The following is a 27,247-nucleotide window of genomic DNA, read 5'->3' as shown; positions in this document are numbered from 1 at the left end:
CTATATTAGGATAAGAAAGAATTAATGGTTACCTAGATATACTTTCAAAATCAAAAATGGATTTGTGCATTTATACATGTCTTACACCCTTTCTTAAACTTTTTAAGAGAGGTCAACAAGAAGATTATAACAATTAAGCATTTATATTAAACCTTTGTGCAATTAATCTTGGAATTCTACCAATATCAAACCCACTTGATTTGTTACTATGTTTAAACTTGATCTCTGGGAAACCTCATAGTCAAGAATGTTTGACTAGGAGTGGTAATGGAATGAGGGACCTCTAAAAAAGTCATGATACTTCATCCGTTTCAATATGACCTATGGAGAGGGGACAATAGTTTTACATCGTCTAATTGTTGTTATAGCACTTCTACTTATAAATATTCAGTCTTGCCACATATTTATACTACATATTGTAGATATATAGTCCACATGTGAATCAGAAAATAATCATAACATGTTCTTCAAGATGGATTCATACTTGAATACATGAGAACCTCTAAATGTTATATATAAAAGAGCATAAATAGATTCATTAACAAGTGAAATAAGTAATATTTTGTCTCAAATAAAATATCACAACTATCCACTTACAAGTATGTCATATAAAAAATTATACGCTCATTTAATAAAATAAAATGTTCATTTAAACAAATAATTTTACCATAGTAAAAAATGTTACTCTTATGTGTACAACTGTGGGAGTAGCAATACATATTCATTGGAACATTTCATATAAATAGTCTGTCTTATCTTCCATTATTTTTTCATTTTGCTCTAGTCGTAGCTGCAGACCTCATTCCGACTGAGACGCATTCAAATGTTCAAAGACTACGCCATGACGCAACTGACTTAGATCCACCATTCAATTGTTTTTTAGTAACGCTCATTCGATTCCGAGCTGGAATGGGGCCATTCTGAAAATTTGGTGTTTTCTTTTTTCAATGCGGCGGGAAAATTGCCACCGTTTGTAAGTACAAATTGTTTGCAAGGCGTGTAATATTAAGGCTTAAAATCAATTGGTTCTCACTTCAAATAGTTCAATTAAAGGTTTGTTCAAATCTTGGACGGAACTAAACTTTTGATATAAATCATGGTGGGTACACAGAAATAATTGCGCCAATAATGGCATTCACAATGGATACAAGAATCAGCCGTATACCGACAGAGAATTAATGTGGAGGAACAAAAGATATTAAAACCCATGTCGAAGTAGGGACATCGAGATATATACGATGAAACGCACGCTTCGTCAGACTGGAACACAGCCTGGCAATGAAAATTCAGTACAACAAGAGCGACCAAAGTGAATATGGAATTCCCATTTCCAAAGTTTTATGGTGATTTGCAGTCGCCATAATTGTAACAACTACTCGCTAGGGTTATCGAATTTGAGATTTCGGGGCTTACCTCGATTTGATTTCTCCTAACAAAGTATATTTTCAGCTCAGATTTTAAAGAATCCTTCTTTTCCCTGCACACAAAAAAAAGTATGGGAAACTTTTTGCTTAAATGGGCCTTGCGAAGGCATTTTGGAGGCTAAAAAGAGACATTTTTTACTATAAATTTGTTCAAACTTGGTTTTAAGAAATTTTAAAGAAAATAAGATTCTTATGAGGTCATTCGACCTTTCAAGAATAGGTACATATGAAAAAAAAAATTCAAAAATTAAAATATAGTTAAATACAGAATAGGAACTTCTTTGTTAGATGGCTGGTCACCATTTTTTTTCTATTTTTTCATATAGTTTTTCGAAATGTAGTTTTGGGCGCCATGCTTAAGCCCTCGAAGGTTTGGGGAGCCTTTTGAAAAACCCTACAGATTTTGGGTTCCTTATAAAAACCTCTTTTGTAAGTTTCTCTATAATGGGCCAGGGCCCTTTAATCCCTACATACGTAATAAAAAACAATGAATTATTCTTAATAATAGATCTTAGTATACTTGATCATAAACTTTAGAATTTTCTACTTGATAGGCCTTGATTACTTGAATTTTATTCCTAGATTAGGATTGATAGGTAGATATACTTTCAAAGTGACAAAGTGGTTGGTGCATTTATACGTGTCTTAGACCCTTTTTAAAACTTTCTAAGAGAGGTCGACAACAAGATTAAAACCATTAAGCATTAATATCAAACCTTTGTGCAATTAACCATGGAGTTATACCAATATCAAACCCACTTGATTCATTACTCCATTTGAACTTTGATCTTCTAGGAAACCTCATGATCAAGCATGCTTGACTTGGAGTGGTAATGGAATGGGGTACCTCCAAAAAAAGTCATGATGCTTCACCCTTTTGACTATGACCTTGGGGAGAGGGGACAATAGTTGTACATGGGCTAATTGTTAGTGTAACACTCATGCTTATAATATTTAGTCTTGCCACATATTTATACTATATATTGTCAATACATAGTCCACATGTAAATCACAAAATAATCAAATGGTGTACAAGATGGACCCATTCTTGAACACACGAGAACCTCTAAATGTTATATAAAAAAGCACATTAGATTCATTAACAAGTGAAATAAGTAATTTTTTGTTACAAATACAATATCATAACTATCCATTTACAAGTATGTCATATGAAAAATTATATGTTCATTTAATAAAATAAGATGTTTATTTAAACAAATATTTTTGTCATAGTGAAAAAATGTTATTCTTTTGTATAACATTATGGGAGTAGCAATGCATATTAATTGAAATATTTCATAGTAATAGTTTGTCTTATGACATATATAAAAAGTTAGTAGAATAATTAGCTTGTATTTTCCCATGAAATGTGAAGGATTGTCAAAAAGTTTTCACGTTCAACTATTGTTCCATTTGTGATAAATATAAGTTATATTTTAAATAATAAGATGATACTCTATTAACAAGAAATGATATTTTTTTGTTCAACTATTTGGGGTACGCTGATTAAGTTTTGATGAAATCAGTAAAAAGTCAAATTTTAGACACTTCTAGTAGATGTATTTGCATGATGAGTGACACCTCCAAACCTTAGTTGTAGATAACAAAAGATTGGTTCACATTTCTTAAAAACAGAGCTCCTATGATATTGCATGCAACGGTTATATAAAATTAGCTCGTCACAACTACTAACACCTCTCTCCTAAATATAATTAGCACTAAAAAATAAATACATACACACTAGAAATATAAGTCAATAAATTATATTAAGGCTTAAAATCAATTGGTTCTCACTTCAAATAGTTCAATTAAAGGTTTGTCCAAATCTTGGACGGAACAAAACTTTTGATATAAATCATGGAGGGTCGTCCACACAAATAATTGCGTCAAAAAAGGTATTGTCCAATAGATCCAAGACTCTGCTGTATACCGACAGTATAGTTAATGTGGAGGAACAAAAGATATTAAAACCCATATCGAAGTAGGGACATTGAGATACGATGAAACGCACGCTTCGTCAGACTCTAACACAGCCTGTCAATTAAAATTCAGTACAACTAGAGCGACCAGAGAAAGCTGACTCATCTGTGCCGGTGAACCCATTTCCAAAATTTTGTGGTGATTTGCAGTCGCCATAATTGTAAAAACTACTCGCTAAGGTTATGGAATTTTCGATTTCGGGGCTAACCTCCCTTTCATTTCTCCCAAGAACCTATATTTTCAGCTCAGATTTTAAAGAATCCTTCTTTTCCCTGTAGACTTTTTAAGTATAGAGAACTTTTTTTTAATTAAATGGGCCTTGCCAATGCATTTTGGAGACTGTAAAGACACCCTTTTCACTATAGCTTGGTCCAAATTTGGGTTTAAGAAATTTTGAAGAAAATAAGTTTTTTAGGAGGCCATCCGACCTCTCAAGAATAGGTATATATTAAATATTTTTATTTTTCAAAAATAAAAAAGTTTATGTTTTAAATGTACAAGCGCTTAATGATTACACTTTTAAATGATAACATTAAAAGTGCTCACCACCTAGGAGAGGGGCTTAAAGTTCCATGAGTTTAAGCTACCAATAGTTTGTGCAAATTACCAAGTGTCACCACAAACAAATGAATTTAGCTCTTGCCAAATGCTATTCATTTCATTATTCACCCACTACCAAGTAGCCATCATCGACAATGATAAACACATTTTCCCTCTAGTTGGACCATTGGTTACATGGGCACCCAAGCGCTTAGTGCTTGAGGGCTACATTTCTTTTCTCTTTTGTTAACTTAGATAAATAAGGAAAATCACCATACACAACTTGCTAGCCAACAACATTTATATGAATCATCTTGAGTGCCTTACATAATGCAACTTGATAAATTTTGATCACTTTGATAGTTTATGGATCACCCAACATATAACAAATTGCTAGTTGTTGGAATTCATAAATAGGTTTTTGCATCCTTGGCGATCTAGAAGAACACAATTGATAATGGGTCTATGGAGGATTTTATAATGTCTATGGTCCCCATAGTGATAGAGAAAGTTAGAGCCAAAGTCATGTAGCCATCATTTGCTTGTATATATATTCTTGCATTATGTTTCTTGGAGCTCCTAAAAATGTGTTCTAATATGTGTAGTGTTTTATGTCTTGTTTAAGATTATTCTATTCTATTTGCTATATTTTAGGAAAGAGGCTTCGTATTGGGACAACTTTTCATACTAAGGCCTCCTTACCTTGCTAACTTAGAATATTTGTTTTGTTTACTATTATGATTTTTCTTTGTATTATTTTATGTGTTTTCTTCATGCCTTGTAGTATCTTATGTGGCTCCTATGTGTCATGTGTGCAATCTTTGTGCTTTGTGTGTTTAAAATTCATGTCTACTTTATGTGTACTTCATATTGTTCATGTTTGATAAGTTCCTCAGCCTCAAATGCTCTATATATTACCTTGTGCATGGGCATAACTTGACACACCTGCTAAGGTGGGGATAAATGTAACATCATATATTGTAGATCCTTTACAATTTCAAGTTACGTTTAGCACCCATTTTTGTGGTTGTGTGTGATCCTATGTGAAAAAGCTCATGCTAGGTCTAGCTCAAAAATATTGGTCTCAACCCTAGTGCATAAACCTTTGAGAAACCAAAAAGGATTGGACACTTGTTCCTAGTGCTAGTCTCCTCACAATATCTCTTTAAATTTAAATTTTTGAACATGCTAGCTTTGAGCCCTTAATAGTCATGTTCTTATTGCCAACCTCTTGTAGGTAACTGTTGATAAAAAGGTGTAAGTCACATAGACAGGCGACTTCCTCCCCCATCTGAAATCCTAAGATGAACCAACAATTCATAATGAGAATTATAGTGATGAATCCTATAAAGAAATTAGGATCTTCAAAGTACTGAGAAATTTGAGGATACTATCAAGCATGGTGTTATTTATATTAGATACTTGGTTAATCCCAAAGACACTAAGAGGGGGAGGTGAATCAGTGTCTGGCCGGTAGATGAAAGATTTAAACTTATTTGCAATTCTATAACTAAAATTAATATACCGGTAAACAAATAATAATGCAGTAAAGAGAAACAAAAGAGTCAGCATCAATGCACACCATAACACAGATATTTTGGTGAGGAAACCTGGTGAGGGAAAAACCTCAGTGGGATTTGTGACGCACAATATTTACTCACTGGCCAATATGAATAAATAATACTTAGTACAAAACGAGCCTGCACATGTAGGAAGGCCAACTGCCTAGAGCTCAAGGCTCAACAAAAAGTGGAGGCTCACTGACTACAACAACACACTGATGTAAACAAAAAAATAAAATCTTACAGCTTGCATCAAAATGTTGGATGAGTTCTTTGTTATGCACTATTTGATACCGATTCTACCTCTGCCAAAAACCCTAGACCGTATGTTGTCAAATGATTCTGCTTACACAAAATAGTCTTCACTCTACTCTGCTTCTTATTCGCTCCAAAATAAACACATTAAAATGCATATACCACTATTCGCTATCATATCTCTATCCTATCTCATATTACCACTTTCATACATTTTCTTTTTCTTACATACCAAATGACCTACAAGAACTCATAAATATATGAGTCTTTATAATACAATATGTCGGCCATACAATTATAATTTACATTACAAATTATTTCACATAAACAATACTATTGTCAAGTCGGCCTGGAATGCAGGTATGATATGTTGTCGGTGTGAATTAACCTTGTTGTATCTGTCGGTGCCCATAGGTGAAGTCTATTTCTAGTTGAACCTTGTTGAACCTTGTTGCCATCAATGACAACATCTACCTTTCTCATCTGAGTGTATAATGCCAACAATCTCCCTCTTTGGCATTGATGGTAACACTCATGAGAAAAATCAAAAACCAAAAACTGAGAGTGCTCCCCTTGAGCAAATGATCTCCTTCTTTTCACTTTTCACCATGCCTTACTCTGTACATTTTTATCACTATACCATCCCATCTTTGACATCAATGACAAAGGATGTCAAAAGTATCAAAAACTCAAAAATTACCTAGATACCTGAAGTATGTTATGTACAATCTAAAAAATATCTGCAAGAACTAAGTTAAGACCCTGCAGGAACTTTGTGCTATCGGTAATTATTGCTTCAGTCTTCCTGATCATCTCGGTAAGATAGTGCATTTGTTGTTCCGGTGATCTTTCTCCTTCAATTGTTGCCTTGGATAGTTCATTTTGGTGATTGATTAGATTGTCCAATCTTGGACCAAGTTTATTCTTCAACTCCCAGGTTTTGATTTTCAATCTAGCCTTTTCTTTTTCCAGATTTGCAATCTTTTCTTCATAAATAGCCATTTCTTGATCTAAGAATGATGTTAGTTCTGAAGAACCAATTATGTTATCTGCAATATCATCAATCTCCTTATGAGTTTTCCTAATTTGATAATCAATATATTCAGTTAAATGATGAGGTTTGCAAGTTTCTTGGTATAATTCCTTATATTCTAAAATAGTGGAATTCAATGCCGGTAGCAATGAATCAATCTGTTGAGTACAATCCTTTATGGTTTTACCAAAGAATTATTCCTTTTCTTTATTAACTCTTTCTTGAATAGCCTCCTCATTTATTTTGTCTAATGTCTGAATGTTAGTAGAAATGAATTTAGACAATGTGTCCAATTTACTTATTGAGACAACAATGTGACCTACCTTACACTCCAATGCAATCATCTATAAAATTGATAGAGAGTCATCTATAGACTTGAATGCTAAGGCATTACACTCAGTTATTTTCTTTATAGAATCCAAAAGTACTGTAACAGTTGTTGCTCTGAAATCCATAGTGGAAGTACTGGGAGAAGTGCTAGGTTCTGCATTTAGTTTCTTCTCTTCTCCTGTTATCTATTCAACTACCTTAAACACTTCCTTATCCTCATTCTCACTCTTATTCTCTCTCGGTTTAGATGCTATTTGTTCTTGTTCTTTTTCTGCTGGTATCTCAACATTCTGTTGAGTGTCAACTACCTTGACCGGTGAGTCAGAGATCTCAACATTTACAGATTCAGATTTGTTCTCCTCAAAAATTTCTGAAATAGAGGTATTATCCATTACAATATTGATGTACTAAGTGTCAACATTCATTGTAAATAGAATGTTTGACTTGGGATCGACATCATCTATTTTTACTTCCTCTGATATCTTTTCTTCGGGCTGATTTTGTACTTCTACCGGTGTCTGTGCTACTACCGATAGGGTGTCCTGAGCCGGTGGTGATAAGTTATCTTTTATTGTGAAGTCAGGTACACTGCCAACCTTATTCTTTCCTTTATCTCCTTTCTGATATACCTTAGCAAAATATTTGTCAACCTTTTGTCTTGCTTTTTCTTCTATTTTCTCTTTCTCCACAAAAGAAAATATCCCATTTATCTGTTGTCTCATCTTCTATTTCCTTTAATCTACCGGCCATGAGGCTTACTTGTTGGTGACCACTTGCAAAAATAGTTTTGTTAGCTTCATATCTCAATTCATCAATTTCTTGTTTAGATTTAACTAGATGAACAGCCAATAGTGCTTCAACCTTCAATTTCTTATCCAATTCCATAATAGACATTCTTTTAGCTTCAAGTCTCAGATATAAGTCATTAGGGAGAACATCAATGACTTCAATAAGAAATTTCTTATATAAATCCAAGTACAAAATTATGCTCTCTTCAATAGTGTCTTTATCTGAATCTTTAAAAGAATGATAAAACTTACTAACATTACTGAGATTTCCATCCTGGGTTATTTCATGAACAAGCTCTTCTGGGGAAAGAGTATCAGATACCTTTTGTTCCGGTTCCTTCTGTGTAACCTTCTTCTTTAGACTGCTAGGCTCTCGCACAACCTGTTCTTTCTTTCTAAGTGTCCTTGTCTTCTTAGGTGATGGAGTAGGTGTCGGTGAGGATTTTCTCTTCTTCCTATCCACCCTTTTAAATTTTGCAGCCTTGTCACTATCAGAGTCGGATGAGGTAACAACAGGGGAAACATGTGTTATTGGTTGTTCAGATTTTCTTACTTCTACAACAACACCACTCATCAGATCAAGTTTCAACAATCCCTTTGTAACAACTTCAACAAACTTCGAAGCATCTTTCAGTATTTTATCTCTTTTCTTCCTTTGTTTCTGAATATCAACATCTTTTTCTATGGTTTCTGCAGTGCCAAAGATCTTTCCACTAGGCTTCGGTGGTGCATCTAGAAGTATCTTGGCATAAGATTCCAAAATGTTTGAGTCGGCTTCATATCCCATCTCAGTTATCCAGACAGTTCTAGGTTTAACTGCATCCATCCATATTTCATCTCTCTTAACAACAAATCATATATGTTTGTCATATTTATCAACAATATTCTAAGGGATTCTTTCCCTTTGTTTCATTTTAGCTTGAAAGTTTTTGAAATATTCCTCTACTTGCTTGTTACCTTCTGAACCCATGCCGGTAATTGCCTCCTTAATCTGTTTTCCAACAGAAATATCATAGGCAAAGTCTTTGTGGCCTATACCGGGGATCTCCTTTGAGATGTATAACATTAAACATACAAGTAAATTCCCAAGCTTGAAGTTTCCCTTTTTGTCACTTTTTATTTTGTCCAAATTTTCTATCAGTTCATCTTTCAACCACTCACAAATGTCAATTTTAGCATTGTTCTTTATCATCTCATAAGCATTGTGAATGCATAGACTGGAAACATAATTCATCCTATTTGTACGTGCAAGCTTATATCCAATAACCATACTGGCATATTTAACATTATTATCAGTTATGTCGCTAACCCTGAGTGATCTATTATTAGATTTAGCACCGGTTAAGTTCATAACCTCTTTTTTTGGAATTTTCTTCTTCTTCTCAGGCCTTGTGCCAGTAGAGGGTGAACCTATAACAACCCTAATTGCTTCCTTAGTGATTTTATAAACTGAGTCTAGCCATAAGAATTCATCGTGAACTCTACTAAGAACATATTAGATAGTTTCATCTTCGAATTCAGGCATATGAAGGATGTCTATGAACCCTAAATCTTCCACAATCTTATTTTTAGGTTTGATTATACCTTGTTTGTTTGTGATGGCATTCATAAACATGTTCTTTATATCCTCAAACCCTAAATTTTCTATATTATAGTGAATGTATGCTCTAGGATCTTCTGCAAATGCAACTCCCTTCGGAATTTTTGAAAAAGATCCAATAGAGTCATCCATCTTAGCAATCTTAGGGATTATCTTAAAGACTAGTCTATGACGTTTGATATTTTCCATAACAGTAGGGTTTGCAATGAATTTAGGAACGAAAGATGAAGAAGTCATGTCGTAAAATAAATACCTTTTAAGTGAGAACCTTGGATGCCCTGAAAATATTTGTTGCTTCGCCTCTTGAATGTCGGTGCCCTACTTTTTTGCTCTTCGAATACTTGAATTCTTGGTGATCAAAATGAGAAATTTCAATGCTTTATAACCAAAAAGTTAACTGACAACCGCATTAAATGCTTCGTCGGTTAGTGAATTTCCATTGTAACTCTACATATGTGCCGGTAAAGAAGGATTATGACTTCTTACCACCATCTGAGGGTAAAATACATGATCTTGAATTAGTTGGCTTACCCCTAAGGATTATTCCTTAGTTAGATGAAGAATCTCCCACCGGTATAGGATTGCTCTTTTCTATCGGTGTAGATCCAGATTCATCATTTCTCTGATCTCTCTTCTTGACCCATTGTTTAGAGAATTCTTGCTTGATTTCATTCACCTTTTCCTTGCCTTTGTCATTAGATCCTCTATTTTTTGTTGGTACATTCTTGCTTTTGCAAAATCTTGCACTATGCCCAGTTGTGTTGCATGCATAACAGGTTACATTGTTTCTTTGAATAGCTTTTCAATAACCTTTCCCGGTTTGAGTTCTACATTGATTAGATAGATGTCCAAATCTACCACAAGAATAGCATTTTACATTCATTCTATAATTTTTTGAGTTATGACCATGTTTATTGCATTTGGAACATTGACTGGTGGATGAGTTTGTATTTTGATTATTCCTATATCTACACTGAATTGCTCTATGACCAAATTTGCTGCAATTAAAACATTTGCCATTGAATTTATAAGCATTGGGTTGCCTTACTGGTTTACTGTTATCATGATTGTTTGCGGTTCTAGAACTTTCTCCATGTTCAAATCCAAGTCCAACTGTTTCTCCATCAGGTTTTTGACTTTTCAGCATATCATCAAGCTTGTCTAAACTCTTTTTGAATTTGTCCTTGTATTCATTTGCAGCGACCAACTCACCTTTCAGAGTGCTAACTTGTCTCATAAGTTCCTCTTTGTCATGTTGTATCTAAATCAACTTTGTTTTAAACATATCATTTTCATAACTAAGCCTTGTAGATTCATTTGATCTTTCATTAAGTCGTCTAGCCAAATCTTCCCGATTCTTCTTTTTGTCTTCAATATCCTTACATAGTGTCATGGTTAAATCTTGCATCTCATTCTTCATGTTATTGTTCTCTTGTCTCAGTTTCTCCACAATATCTCTGAGAGTTTCTTTTTCTTCATCATCTTGGTTTTGTAGTTGTACATGCAATTCTTTTCCCTTATTCTTTCCTATGACCAAGTTTTCTTGAAGTGATTTGATGAATTCTCGAGCAGATCTGAGTTCTTCTTCCAGTTTGATATTCTTTAATTTTTTTGCATCAAAATCTTCAAGAGCTGCTTCCAACTGTTGTCTCAAACTTTCCATCGGTATCGGTTTTAGATCTTCCTCAAGCTGTTAGGCTTCTGCAAATAGAGGAACAGGCTCTGATAATAATTGTTAGATACTTGGTTAATCTCGAAGATACTGAGAGGGGGGGGTGAATCAGTGTCTGACCGGTAGATGAAAGATTTAAACTTATTTGCAATTCTGTAACTGAAATTAATATACCGGTAAACAAATAATAATGCAGTAAAGAGAAACAAAAGAATCAGCATCAATGCACACCATAACACAGATATTTTTGCGAGGAAACCCGGTAAGTGAAAAGCCTCGGTGGGATTTGTGACCCACAATATTTACTCACTGGCCAATATGAATAAATATTACTTAGTACAAAAGGGGCCTACACATGCAAGAAGGCCAACTGCTTAGAGCTCACTCTCCACAAAAAGTGGAGTCTCATTGACTACAACATCACACTGATGTAAACACAAAAATGAACTCTTACATCTTGCATCAAAATGTTGGATGATTTCTATGTTATGCTTTGTCTGATACCGGATCTTTCTCTGCCAAAAACCCTAGCCGGTATGCTATCAAATGATTCTGCTTACACATAATAGTCTTCGCTCTGCTCTGCTTCTTATTCACTCCAAAATAAACACATCAAAATGCATATACCTCTATTCGCTATCATATCTCTATCCTATCTCATATTACCACCCTCATACATTTTCTTTCTCTTACATACCAAATGACCTACAAGAACTCATAAATATATGAGTCTTTACAATACAATATGTCAGCCATACAATTATAAGTAACATTACAAATTATTTCGCATAAACAATACTATTGTCAAGTCGTCCTGGAATGCAGGTTTGATCTGTTGCTGGTTGAACCTTGTTGAACCTTGTTGCCATCAATGACAACATCTACTTTCTCATCTGAGTGTATAATGCCAACAATTTACAATTGAAGTAATTTCATTTCATGTTATTATTTTTATGCTAGACAACAACACTTGTAGCCTGACTTCATCAACATCTTTTGTGGAACTCAAGTAAGGGCTTCACATTTAATGTAATAATTATAATTGTAGTATTACCATTAAATTCATTTACCTCTACACTTAAGGGAATACACAATATTTAACAATATCACCATCATTGTTATGGAGGTAGAAACACCAAAACAATGTTTCACATAGGCAAGCCGCTATACAAGACAACATTATCTATTTTTTTTGTGTGTATAGGTTCATATCTAATGATTGATGATAATTAAAAGATATGGATAGATAGAGAAGGTTATGACACTTAGTCTTGGATTTCAAATAGTTAAAATACCTTGGACACTAGTGCTAGGCACTAATGCCATCCTAATTTTGTCCTAAATTATGAGTATAGCTAGTAGTCATCTCTTGATATTAGTTTTGACATTGGATTTTACATTTAACTACTTTATGACCCAAGTGCCTAGTTTCCTTGTTCAACATAGTCTACTCCAAATTTGTATTATAAATCTTTCTCTACATTCCACTTTATATCTACTCTTCACTTTTGTACTTTTGTCTTCTATCTTTTGCATCCTAGTAAACTTGTTCAATATTGTCATCATTAAACTAGTTCATTGCATGCATTAAATTAATTACACACACCACACACACATTAAATTGATTAGATGTGGATTTAAGTTAGTTTGGTTCTCCCTTAAGGATTACAGTCAAACCCATTTAGACCTCTTCTAATTAATTGAATGAAAAAGGAGATTGTTAATGCACATCTTGGCGTAAGTTCAATTTTCTTACATATTAACTTCTTCTAGTATTGATCTTGACACAATGTGTGTTGTATCAAACATTGGTTGCCCTCATACAGTTTGAGCTAGACTTTGGGACATCCATAGAGACCCTCATATCTCTCCATTCATAAAGGATCCTACTATATAATTTCTTATTCCCCTTGCACATGTAGATTTCATACCCTTTGATGATGACTCTTAAGAGGATATTAAGTATACCACATGTATTTTATATTCCAATGGATTTGAGGCTTTTCTCCTAGCTCCTACTCCTCTCATCAAGACCCAATCTCCATCTTCCATTGTTCTTGATTATCTTGGGATCACAACATATTTTGGACCAATTGATTTAGTACAGAAAGATATCAATCATCTTTTGGAGATGGATATTTGTGATTTAAATGTATCATACATTTCATCCCCATTTGTGGAGTCTCAAATTGTAAATTTGGAGAATTTTCTTGAGGAAATTCATCTCCTCTTTATTGAAAACCACATCATTTATGTTATCTCACCAATTTAATCATCTTTGGATGTTGTTCTACCTTAGTATTAATAGATTTTTTGATTGAAATTATTTCATTTTAACATAAGAACATTTGAGAAGTTTTCAAAGGATCACACTATTTGGATCTAGATTCCTAATTCATCAAATTTATGGGGATTGATTCTCCAATCACCAAAAGATATGTTTCCTTCTAGGGAAAAATATTTCTTGCAAGAAGTCAATTGTGTTCTATGTTTAGACTTTTACCATTGGCATAGAAGCTACTTCATTATGGTGAGATTCTTATCCTAATTTTCTTTCTCCTATTATGGTGGCATCTATTATACTTGTGTAAAATAAGTAGACCTTGTGGTCTTACATTCTATCCTTCTTCTATCCTTCTTTCACTAGTATAGTTATTTACTTTTCTCTCTTTTGAAGATGATTTTTTCCCATGTGATTTTCTCTAATGTTTTCTTTGGCTATGAGATTTTACATTTATTTGTACATGGGTACTTTATACTTCCTTGTATTTGAAACCGATACATGCATCAATATTTGCATTCATAATTAGGGTTTTAGCTTCTCCCTAAGTCAAGGGGCTATTGGAGTAATTAGGTAATCAACTTAGCAATTAATTCATCAATAATTAATTACTTAGGGTCCCTATTATGTTATTACATTTTAGGTAAACTTAAGAGTGATTTTCTATATTTATATTGAGCTAACTATAAGTCATGTTTTCACTACAAATCATTAGAAGTCGTGTTAATGGGTTTGACTACAATCCTCAAAGGAGATCCCAATTTCCATGAATTCACATTTAATCTACTAATAGGGCTATGTGTGATTTATGATTGATTGAATGGATGCAATGAACTAGGATAAAATAGGCTAACTTGAACAAGATCTATTGAATACCAGAAGCATATAATTGATGTTTAGATGAAAGTAGGAGATCTAGAAAGGAGATACAAAGATGAGCTTGTGATTGCAACTTTGAGCTGACTAGACATGAAAAAGTTGTAGGTGTTGTAGTCCAGAAGAAATAAAATATAAATGTTAGTGTTTCTAATCAAATCAATAGGACACTAAGCAACTATCCTACAAAAATGGGACGAATTCAAGAGGGCACTAGCACTAGGCACTATAGTCCTAGGGTTTTGGGCTCTACAAATTCTAAAAATATTTCTCACCATTTTCTCTATTTGTTGGTGTTACTATATCAACTTGAAAGGTTCATGATTTCTCATGCACACACAAAAGGGGAGAAAATGTTGTATTTTATAAGGGCTCACCTAAGTCAAACCCCATATTAAATTGTTCCCAACTCCACAATAACAATAATGTGCTCCCTCAAGAGTAAAGTAAAATAAATAACACAAACTAAATTGATTACCTTATGTACAAAACATTTTCTTCTATCTCATGTAAGGTAATGTGGAAGTACTCTCATGGAGTCATGCAAAATATTAGAGATTGTGATAATAATAATAGCAATGAATGATTCTCAATAAGAGATCTTCATATGCTCGATAATAATATTTAGATTTCTATGCTTCATAGGACTTGATTACTTGAAACGAATTTCTCTATCAGGATAGATACAATTGATAGTTATCCAACTAGAGTTTTAAAATGAAAAAGGGAGTCACCTTTATGTGTGCCTTACACATTTTCCAAAAAAAATTAGGGAGAGGATGCAATGAATATTACAACCATTATGGGATTGAAGAAAACATTAAATTTTCAAATTTGGAGCCAATGTGAGTATCTACCAGTGTTGGGAACTAGTGCACAACCTTTTTTGGCTCAACAAAGGGATAGGCACTAGGGGTTGTAACCACTATTACAATTCCAATCCCAAGACAAACACATTCATAGAAGTTCAAGTACAACATATAATTTATAATTTATAATGATACATTTATCCCTCACTTTAGCAAGGGTATGAGATTATATCCATACACATCTGAAAGTATAGAGGAGCCAAAGTATTTCTATCTAAATATGGAAGAGACATGACTAATCCAAGCTGAGAGATTTGATGGTCCCTAGACTTGGGATCCTATCAATCCATAATTTCTTGCTAAAGCATATATGACATATAGAAAGAAGGTACATAATGGATAGCAACATGAACATCCACATACATGAATCATACACAAGGCATACAAAAAGGAGAACATGGAGCATACACAATGAAAAAGACATAGAAGGTATCACATATCAAACTAGAAAGGCTGAAAAATAATCACTAGAATCCATATCCACAAACATGGAAGGTATAAAATATTAGGATAACAAGATTTATATATCTTATCTAGGAAACATATCCAGAATAACATGCCTCAGTAACGAGCTATCAAAATTTCCTATTTTTAAGGTGGCTCATAGACAAGTGAAGACATAATGAGTTAGATAGATATCTTATGATAGGTGAGATCCACAAGTAGAAAATGGAAACAACACAGACTAGTAAAGTCCATTATTTACTAGGTGACTCCCATGTAAAAAATATTAGAAATTATGGGCCACAAATAATATGTTTTTGATTAAGGAAAATTAGGTTTTAAGGGACCCGAAACCTGCTTACATAACAAAGAGATAAACAAAAGATAAACTAGAAAGAACAACACAAAGAGAGAAAGGCTGTAAAAGACTAGCAAAAAGAACAACAACCAAAGAAAAGAACAACTCAAGGCCAGCGAGAGACTGGCAACCTAAAACCAAATTACATATCAGATGAAAATATTTATAGTCTTTTCTGCATTCTTGACCAACACCATCATCACATTAGCTGCCTCTTTCAGTTCTTTATTTTCCTGCATCTGCTGATTGTCTTTGGTCTTCAACTCTAGCTCGCTTGCACTCTGCCTGGTTCTGCGTCTGGAGGAATGAAGAACTGAACTAGAAGTCGACTCGTCATCAATGATCAATGTTTCTTTATTCTGCTTGTTCTTGTCCAGGCAAGACACCAAAGCATTCATGTTTTAAGAGGACACCTTCAACACCGCCAGACTATGCTCCATAAATTTCTTCAAAGCATTCTTAGTTTTTTGAATTCGAGTGTTTATCAGACCATTATCAACCTCATCCTTTTCTTTAATAATCCTCACCACATCCTCAAGATGCTTCAAATCTCCCTTAATAATGTCTTTTTCTGACTGGTCCAGAATTTCTTTTTCATCCTCTGCAGCACTAGTATCCTCCTCATCATCCTCTTTACCTTTAATGTTGATATCCTTAATCAAATTCTCAATTTTAAAATCCAGCTCTCTCTGTTTATCATGAATGCTGGTGATGTTATCAATCACCCATTTCTAAAAATTGAACATTTCCAGGGTGCTATTCTTAGCAGCACTCAGAATGGAATCCGCGTTCTCCAAATCTGGGCCAGAGTCCACAGACCTAGGGTTTCCCTCCTCCATGCTATACTGAACATCATCCTTGTTATTTGAGACATAGGGATTATCCTTCACCTCTGAATCTGCAACATCCTCTTCTCTCTGTGCATCCCCTTCCTCACCCTCAACCTCCTTCTCCTGCTCATTCTCTGCCTCTTCTTCCACCTCCTTCCCTTGCTCCTGCTCAGAAACCGTATTCTCTTCCGTGTCTTCTTTAACTTCATCACTAACCCTCAATTTCTTATTCAGAGGAAGATTAGAAGAATCTTCATCAGAATCAAAGCCATCATAACCCTTAGAAATGTGGGCATTTTCCACAAAGGGATCATCCCTGTTAGCCCTATCTTTTCCCTTCAGGTGCTCATAAATTAGCAAAATTAGGCCTTGGTGTGCAATGGGGTAGGATTTAGGTTTCTTGGAATGGTCAGCTAGGTTATAGTTAAGGGAAGAAGCCAAGTAGAAGGGAAACAAAATCTTAGATCCATGGCGGAAATGGTTCATGATGAGAAATGGTGAGTGTAAACTTTTGAAAACCTTCCATCAACTGTAAGGTATTCCATTAAAACTTTCAACATCTTCTGCAAGAAATATTTTACTTGGTTAGGAAGATAGTAAGAAGCATTATCCTTTTTAGCGAGCTGGGCTCTTTCATCTTCAGTTTTGAGAAAATTCTTGGTAGCTTCCACCAAGAACTTGCGGTCTCTGTAGAATTTAATGTCGTCCTTTTACAAGCCAGTAACCTCCGCCACCAAATATTCATCCAATTTCCATGTCTGACCAAACAGACTAACTTTATTATTGTTCTAGCCCTTTGCAAAACCATGTGACATAGGCTTCTTGCTCCCATGTAGTTTCTCCATGTAATCGGTAAAGCCATATCTGTGCAACCTTCGCCATATTTTCCTTTCACTTTTCTAGCTATCATAGCTGGAAGGCTCATTGTGATTAAGATTTCCCCCCATAATGTAATGGTTGTTCAAGTCAAAACCCTCACCAGAGCACAAGATGACCAAATGCTGAAGAAACAGGACACTGGAATTGAAAAACAAGGTGATTTTCTTGTTGTTCAAATAGGCTTTTAAAACATTCAAAATAACCCTGCACTTAATATGATAAGGCCCGTCACACCAGTGCTCATTATCACAATGCCTGAAATAGGTAAGCAACTGACACTCTGCATCACTCCAATATCTATCATTGAATTCCGAACCCAGAAAGGTAATAATGAGATTAACATGTACCATGGACTCTATCAAATAATAATTGCTCATGAACTCCATACTTACAAGACAATTCTCCAATATACTTAGCATCCTCTACTAAAATAACCCCCTCATTGGCTAACAAATCAGCAACCCTGTTACCTTCCCTAAAGGTATGGGTGATAATCACCCTATCATAGGCATCTAACAATTTTTTAGCATTATCAATGATATTATGGATGTTCCAAGAAGGGGAACTAGTACCTTTAATAGCCTGAATAATATTGAGGGAATCCCCCTCTAGCCATATTCTTTTAAAATTAAAACTCTAAGCAAGTTGGAGGCATTTCAACATTGCCAGAGCTTCTACCACATGATTGTTTTGAACTCCAAATGGAGAGGCAATCACAGCAACACAAAAGCCATAAGAATTTTTGATGACCCCTCCTCCTCCAGCATTCCCAGGATTTCCTTTAGCTACACCATCAAAGTTCACCTTAACCCAATCATGAAGAGGGAACCTCCACACAACATTATCTCTCCTACTCTTCATATCAGATTTCCAGACTTCGTGTATCAAATTCCATTGGGTTAGGATACTTTTCTCATTATCAGTCATGTTAATATAACTGCACTGCTTGTTACTTTTGTGAATGGTATTGATGTTTTCTTTAATAGCCCTACAAATCTTTTCAAACACCACCTGAGAGGAACTCTTAGTCCCCCTAAAAATTCTATTATTCTCTCCTTCCAGATATGCCAACAGGTCATAGGAAGGACAAAGGACCAAAGGGTCTTAATAATTGGAAACATGGAAGGGAAAATCCATTGCCATATGACTTCTTTAAAACTATTCTGCATTACCCAATGAACTTTCCGTTGCCTCCAAACTTTACCCCAGATCTCCTAGGTAAAAGAACAATGAATAAACAAATGATCCACAGACTCAGCCTCTTTCTGACATAACTCACACCTATTAGGAATCATGAATCCTCTTTGAACCAGGTTATCAATAGTAAGAATCTTGTTGTGGGTAGCAAGCCAAAAAAACATGTTAACTTTAGGAATGAGGAATCTATTCCAAATTTTAGTCCATATAGGGTTGCAGGCCTTAGTAACATTTTCTTTATAAGCAGAGGCAACAATAAAATTACCCCTAGGATTACTCATCCATAGGAACACATCATCCAAATCTTTACTGATAGAAAAGGACAACAAATCATGCTGGAGAAAAGAAAAACCAACATAAATTGCATCAAGTTTGACCCATTTATTCTCCTTCCAATAATTACAAACCAAAGAACCATACCTCCTTTTACATTCTTCAATGAAATGGCTGCAATCCTTGTTAAAAAGAGGCTCATCTTTAATCTAGACATCTTCCCAAAATTTGATTTTATCACCTTTGCTGAGGACCCATCCAACTCCAGCTTTAGCAGCTTTAATAGATTTGATCATACTATTCCATATAAAAGATCCAACAGGGATATCTTCAAAATAGAGAAGAGAGTGAATGGGCTGATTATGTATGTATTTATCAAACCACACCCTACTCCAATCTTTCTTAATACCATATGCCCTCCAAATCTGTTTAGCTAACAAAGCTTTGTTGAAAGGTTTGAGAGATTTAATACCTAACCCCCCATTACTCTTAGGAGAACAGACTTTATCCCAAGAAACCAAAGCAATCCTTTTCTTATCTTCCACACCAGACCAAAGAACTCTTTTCTGAATTCTTTCTAAAGCTTTAGCATATTTGACCAGTATACTAAACAAGCTAAGAGCATAAACAGGCAAATTTTGAAGAGTAGCTTGAAGAAGCTGAAGCTTATTAGCCTATGATAGCATAGAGCCTTTCCAACTAGCCAATTTTTTGTTGTGTTTATCAATTAAGGAATTCTAGAAAGCATTAGGAGGAGCCAAACCAAGAGGGAGACCCAAATAAGTAGAGGGGAGAAACTCAACCTTATAGCCAATTATGTTAGCAATCCTCTGCTGCCTCAATAATGGGGTATTGATAAAGTAAATAGCAGATTTCTCCCAATTAACCTGTTGACCAGTAGCAAGGGAATAAGACCTAAGAGCACCTTTGAAGGTAGAAGCTTTTCTAATAGAAGAATATCCCAACAATATTGTATCATCAACAAACTGTTGATGTGTGCAAAAAACATTAGCAGAAGAGGGTTGCAACCCTTCGATGGTTTTATTCTTTTTCAACTTCTGGATCAATCTGCTCAAGCATTCCGCCAAAATAGTGAAGAGAATAGGCGAAATAGGGTCTCCTTGCCTAAGACCCCTTGAAGATTTAAAAAATCTGGATGGGGAACCATTAATAAGAATAGAAAAATTTAGAGTAGATATCAGCTCTCTAATGATTTTAATAACCTTCTCATCAAATCCAAAGGCCTCCAAGATCCTATAAAGAGCTTGCCATTCAACCCTATCATAGGCTTTTGCCAAATCCATCTTTATAAGAAAACCCTCTTTGTTTGCAACAGTAAGAGAGTGGATATTCTCATGCACAAGAATAATAGAATCCAAAATTTGCCTACCTGGGACAAATCCTTTTTGCTCCTCAAAGATAACAAGTGGGAGAACAACCAACAATCTAGAAGTCATGACTTTTGAGATTATCTTGTAAAAAGAATTACAAAGACTTATTGGCCTAAAATTACCCATAGAATCAGCTCCAACCACCTTAGAAATTAAAGCAATGAAAGTAGAGTTTATTTCTTTAAAAATTCTTCTGGATCCAAAGAATTCTTTGATAGCATTTGTCATGTCATCCCCAACAATATGCCAATATTCCCAAAAGAAAAACATTGGGAAGTCATCTGGGCCCGGAGCCTTGTCCCCTCGAAAGGAAAAAATAGCTTTTTTAATTTCCTCAACTAAAGGGATAGCAGATAATATCTTATTCTGATGAGGTCCAATAATCTTAGGAATATTATCAACCGGTTCTTGCTTCTTAACAATGTCAATTTCCTTGCTACCTGTTAGGAGGTTAGAGAAGAACCTAATAGCTTCATCACCTATGTCATCATCTTTGAGAAGAATTTTGTCATCAATAATTAATCTAGAAATTTCGTTAGCTGCTTTATGCTTCATTGAGGTCATATGAAAGAATTTTGTATTTCTATCACTGGCTTCCAACCAAATAGCCCTAGATCTCTGCCTCCAATAAATTTATTTTCTTGAAATAGTGTTGTATAATTTAGCTAGAACCTCATATTCCTTAGCCTTGGGAAACATCTTATAACCATCTTTTTGAATTGTGTTTTAAATCTATTCTAGTTCCTCCTTCAGCTTCCTCTTGGCTTCAAAAATATCTCCAAAAACCTTTTTATTCCAAATCTTAATGTTATCTTTGGTATTTCTTAATTTTTTAGCAACTTTGAACATGGTAGAACCATCCATAGTAATATTCCACCATTTGGCAATGGAAGTTTCCAAATAAGGGTGTGAAATCCACATTTTTTCAAACTGGAATGGAAAACAATGTTTGCCCTTAATAGAATCAGCAACCAAAGAAATGGGATAATGATTCGATCCTATTCTATTAATAATAAACAGAGAACATCTATATTTAAGGATCCAGTCAGGAGTGATAAGGGATCTATCTAGCCTTACCTGAATAAGATCTCCTCCATCCCTTCGATTAGACCAATTGTAGGAAGCTCTTGAAAGGTCAACATCAATCAGGGCATTGACATTGATGAAGTCCATAAGATCAATCATGCTATCCAATTTAGCTTGAGTTCTTCCAAATTTGTCAATCTCTTGCAAAGGAGTGTTGAAATCTCCCATCAACAACCAACTGTCCTAGGAGAAAGACCCCCTTTTCTGCTAGATTTTTTCCAAAATTTACTCCTAGCAGCTTTAGAATTTGGAGCATAAATGTTGGTGACCACCCATTCCTGTCCTTCAGTAATGCATTTAACTCTCATAGACATGATATTACAATCTTCATCAATCAGATCTGCATCAATAGTTTTCTTATTCCAAAATATGGCCACCCCACCAGACGCCCCATTCAAACTACTACCACAAATGCCCCCCTGTTTAAAGAAATTTAGTTTTTCAAATTTTTCCTTACTCATTTTAGTTTCTTGAACCAGGATGATGTTTAGCTTATGATCTCTAATAAAATTCCTTAATACATCCCATTTATGGAGACCATTTAGGCCTTGTATGTTCCAGGAAATTACCTTCATTTGGAAACCTGGGAGAAGGATTCTTGAGTGGTTTGCTTCCTTCCATCAGCTATATTTTGTTTACTCTCCTAGTCCCTATGCCACTTCATAGTTTTTCGTCCCTACATGGATTTGGAGAGGCTAATGTCTGCCTTAGACTTGGATCTAGTTTTAACCCCATTAGAGCAACCCGTCCTCTTGTTTTTCTTTTTTCCACTCCTATTATCTCTTTGTCATCTTTATCTTTATGTGTTGATTGCTTACTATTCCAAGGTTCTCCTATTCTCTGAGAAGAGGTGGGCGATTCAGTTACAACACTCTGAAATAGAGAGTTAAGGTTAACCTGAGGGGATCCAAACTGGGTTTTTTTTTCAATGATAATGTCTGGACATTTAAAGTCCTTTAGACACTCTTTATTACTTTCCTTTTCTGCATCCTTTAGAGCCTCATATTTGAGATTTATTTAAGTCACCAATCTCACCATCTTCAAGAATTTCTTCTATACTTACATTTTCTTCCTCTTGAATCTGTAAAAATTCAAATCCATTGACTGTTTTGACTTCAAATACATTATCTTCATCCTTTCTAACTTCCTTCTAAAGAGTATCCTTGGAAGGACTAGCTTTCCCATCATCCTTTGTTATATATTTTGAGTTACTAGGAAGTCCACTTCCTGCTTCCACTCTACCCTCCTCATTTGTGTTCATCTTCTCTTTCCAGATCCGTTTAACATGATTGTTATACTTCTGAGCATTCCTGGGGTTACTTGGACAAGCCTTTGCCCAATGTCTAGCTTTCTTACAAGAGAAACACACAAAAGGAAGGGACTCAAACTCTATAACTTGTTCCCACTTTCCTAGCTTGGAATTTATTTCGATTGAGCTAGGAAGGTCCATATTCTGTGAAATATTAACACATATCCTCGCATACACCAGCCTCTTTTGTGCTGATGTCATAGCATCTATAGCCACAAGCTCCCTAAAGGAGTTAGCAATTCCCGAAAACAAATCCTCCAACCAAAATTCAAGCGGCAAACCAAGCAACTGCACCCAAACCGGAGCAGATTCAAAAAAGGAATCATTGAGCTCCATATTTGGGGACCATTTTCTTAAGGACAAGGAAGATTTCCCAAGCATCTAGGGTCCTCTAATAAGAGCCATTTCCAAATCTTCCCCATAGGAGAAGGAAAAGACAAAGAATCCCCTTGACAAGGCTGAGACATCAACCTTTCCTTTCAACCTCCATTTTCTCTTAACAAAGGACCTAACGACTTCAATATTAGGTCTTGGTCCAACAAATTTTCCCACTAAAGAAAAAGCCATTAGATAAATAACGTGGTCTATGACCACATCAAGTACTGCAATAGCTAATATGCCTATCTTTCTATCAGAAATATCTTTCATAGAGGGAAAAGACAATTTACTAGTGGGTTTGTTTGTAAATAGGTTGTTCTAGGGTTTAAGAACCTTCACCTCAACCATCTTTTCCACCTCAGCGTTCAAGATCTCGGGACCCAACTTTGAAGAATCTTCAGTATTTTTAAAGTCAAGAGGAGGGTCCCGATGCCGTGGGTCCCCATCCTTTTGACCATCGTCATCATCCACCGTAGATCCCAAAGAGACAAGCTGTCCTTCAGCTATAGAGGCAGTAGAACCAGAGGAACCGGCTGCGTTGTTCCCTCCATTCACAAAATTCAAATTTCCCTCTAGCTGCGTTATTCCCTCCATCCAAAATTTTATCTAGTGAATCTCATTATGATATTTATAGTCCTTAATCTAGGAGGAGAGAAGATGAAATAGAAGGTGCTATAGTGGTATCTTGAATTTGAATGTGATTAGAGGATGGATTAATTTAAATGATTAAAAATTAGGTACAACAACCTCATATTAACCAACAAGAGTTAATGAGGAAGAGCCTTCATACTGGCTAACCAATAATTGGTAATTATGGAGAGTTTAGAATAAGTTTCTAAATGAAGGATGTTTCATCTAAATTATCTTATCGTAGATGTGTGGCTACAATTTTATATTGAAAAATTATTTCCAATCAACATTTAAAAGTGCATATGATATTTAAGAGAAAAGAGTTTGATAATGCTATCTAAAATCATTATGAATCTCATTATGATATTTAAAAGTGGATATGTTATTTGTTGGGAATCTCTAACATAATATGCTAAAAGGATGATCCAAAGCTGTTGCAAGAAACAAACTAGTTTTTTGGTGTGTGCACAAAGTGAAATGAATAGCAAATTATGCTCTCACCTTCAACAAATTGCCAACTTGATTATCAGTAATAGATGAATTGTTTCATGAAGAGACCTTTACAATTGATTGAGGGAAAGGTAACAAGAACTTAATCTTTTATCTAGGTTTAAGGTAAGGCTCATCCTAATGAAAGATAGGATTAGGAGTTAGGGAAGGTAAATATCATTGAGGGGTCAATATAAGATCAAACTACATAGGATAAGGGTTATTAATTAAATAATAACTCAATTCAATAATTTGATGAGAAACAACACAATGTCATCTCATGTCTTATTTCATATTACAATTTTATCTAGTGCAATAGGGACCTTGTGGAGGAGAAATTAGTGTCTCACTCAACACATCAAATCAATTTATACTTTTGTTGTTGGAACAAAAGTAATGGAAGGAATCATTGATGGTTATAAAATAATAGGAGAACAAGGTCCTTTAAAAAGAGGTTTCTTTCCTATAGGTTCTCAATAAATTGGAGGAATGAAAGAAATATTTGTAGTGTAAGGAGGATGTCTAGGTTACATTATGCATTTTCCTTGTGTTCCTACATAGTATGGTAGATGTGGAACTGCAACATAAACACTTGAATTTTAGGTACATGTGGAAGGACCGTCACTTTAGTTTTTATTTCATTAACTACTAATGGGATGGGATGAAATACTATCATATCCACAAAAGATGAAGGATCGTTAAGGTTAGTTGTCAAAGTGGGATTGAAGGAAATAGAGGCAGAAAATTTGGTAATATTACTAGATCTGAATTTATAGTAGTATAAAAATAGGAATTCGTTTTGATTTTTAGTAGGTTTAATTGGACAAGGACAAAGATGTTGGCATTTTTGATGTTTATGATGTGATTGTCATTGATGGACACACACTTGCATTGAGATCATTTTTGTATGTATTAGTTAAAGCTCAACTAGTACATGTTCCAACCGGTATGATGCATTATAGTCCTTAGACTATTGGTGTTTTGCAGAAAGTGTTTACCGATCTGAAGCGGTATGTTAACCCCAAGCGGTTCGAGGATCTCAAGTGGCACGAAGGATCAAAGCAGCAGAACACATATTTCCCAGTCTTCAATTTTGTCAAACCGGCAACTGGTATTTTGTATGAAATGGTAATACTCAGTGATGAGCTACCAACCAACATTTTGTGATGAGTTACCATCCACCGATTGTTTGACAGTGCTAACACTTTAACGGTTCTTTTTGTGTCGTGTTACCAAATATGTCTAGATGCATTGAACCTAGGAAATTGTATTGTAATCCTATTGGATCGACATGAAATCAGATTCCTTTATAAGGACATCATGTCTAGGGTTTTATGTTGTTGATGTTGGTGAAGTTGATATTGTTGATAGGGTTTAAGGTGGTTGAGGAGTCAGAGAGAGTATGAATGTGTAGAATACTAAAGTAATGTTGGAATGCATTAGAAAAGAGCTATCAAGGATCTAATCAAGCAATTTGTGCTATTTGCTAGATCACTCACTTGTTGATTACTCACATCTTTGACAAGTCTATATCCCTTAACCAGGTAGGCCCAAAAGCCTTTTGTAAATCCTCTAACAAGGTGGTTCACATCTGTGGATCTAAAATCCTCTAGCAAGGTAGTCTTTAATCGGACTTATCTCCTAATAGAGATTGAGATTCCTAACAGGATTAGTTCTGGTAAAGAACATTGTAAGACCTTAACCGGTCTGGTTCCTATTCTGCAGATAGTTACTTGTGAGTTCCATCTCACCGTGGTTTTTCCCATTTGGGTTTCCACATCAAAATCTCATGTGTTATGGTGTTTGTGCTTTTGTGGGTGAATGCATTATTTGCTATTTGGTTTGCATGTGTGCTAACCAGTTTGTATGCTAAACTATTTTACCGGTTTACTGTTAGTCTTGCAAAGTGTTTAAGTGCAAAGATTTTTGGCATACTAATTCACCCCCCCCCCCTCTTAGTATTCATCAATTGGTATCAAAGCCTACCTTTCTATAAGTTTAACCACTTGGAAAGAGATATGGGGGAAACACATTGAGGGAACTTACTCATCAGCTCACTCAGTCTTAGCAAGCCTATGATGATCTTATGGTCAAATACAAGGCATCTCAAGCAAAAAGGAGAGAACATGCAAAAAAGCTGATGGAGCTCTCTGAAAATAGTTCCTCTAATGAAGCGAACATGGAAGCCTTGATTCAAGAAGTAGAAAAGCTAAATGAATCCAATTCCAACCTTAGAAAAGAATTGGAAGGACTAACCATTCGAATATGCCAAGAGCTTGAGAACCGGAGGAAAGATGAAGATCTGGTCAAAGACAAGGATCATGAAATCTCTGAGCTGAAGCAAGAGATCAGTGCCCTAACTGCTCAACTCCATGCGAGCAAAGTGGAAAAGGAAGACATGCAAGTAGAACTGAACATTGCCATCTCTGAGAATGATAACCTGATGGAAACAAATGCTACTATTTCCAAAGAACTCTCTGATTCAAAGGAAATTCTTGCTAAGTTCAACAAGAGTACTGTCAAGCTAGAGCAAAAGCTTGAATCTGTCAAACTGATTAAGAATACCAATGGACTTGGTTATTCTGGTTATGAGGAAGGTGAGACATCTGGTACAAATGCTAGAACATCAAAGAAACAACTGGCATCAAAGGATAAAGGTAAGTAAAAGTTTAAACATGTTTTCTTTAACTGTCTTAAAGAAGGACATACTACAAATGTGTGAAGGACTAAGGCTTACAACAATTTTCCTTATTTCCCAAATGATAAGCCTAGA

Source organism: Cryptomeria japonica, chromosome 7 (assembly GCF_030272615.1).
Source record: "Cryptomeria japonica chromosome 7, Sugi_1.0, whole genome shotgun sequence".
Lineage (NCBI taxonomy): Eukaryota > Viridiplantae > Streptophyta > Pinopsida > Cupressales > Cupressaceae > Cryptomeria > Cryptomeria japonica.
Note: the sequence above shows the minus strand (reverse complement) of the source record.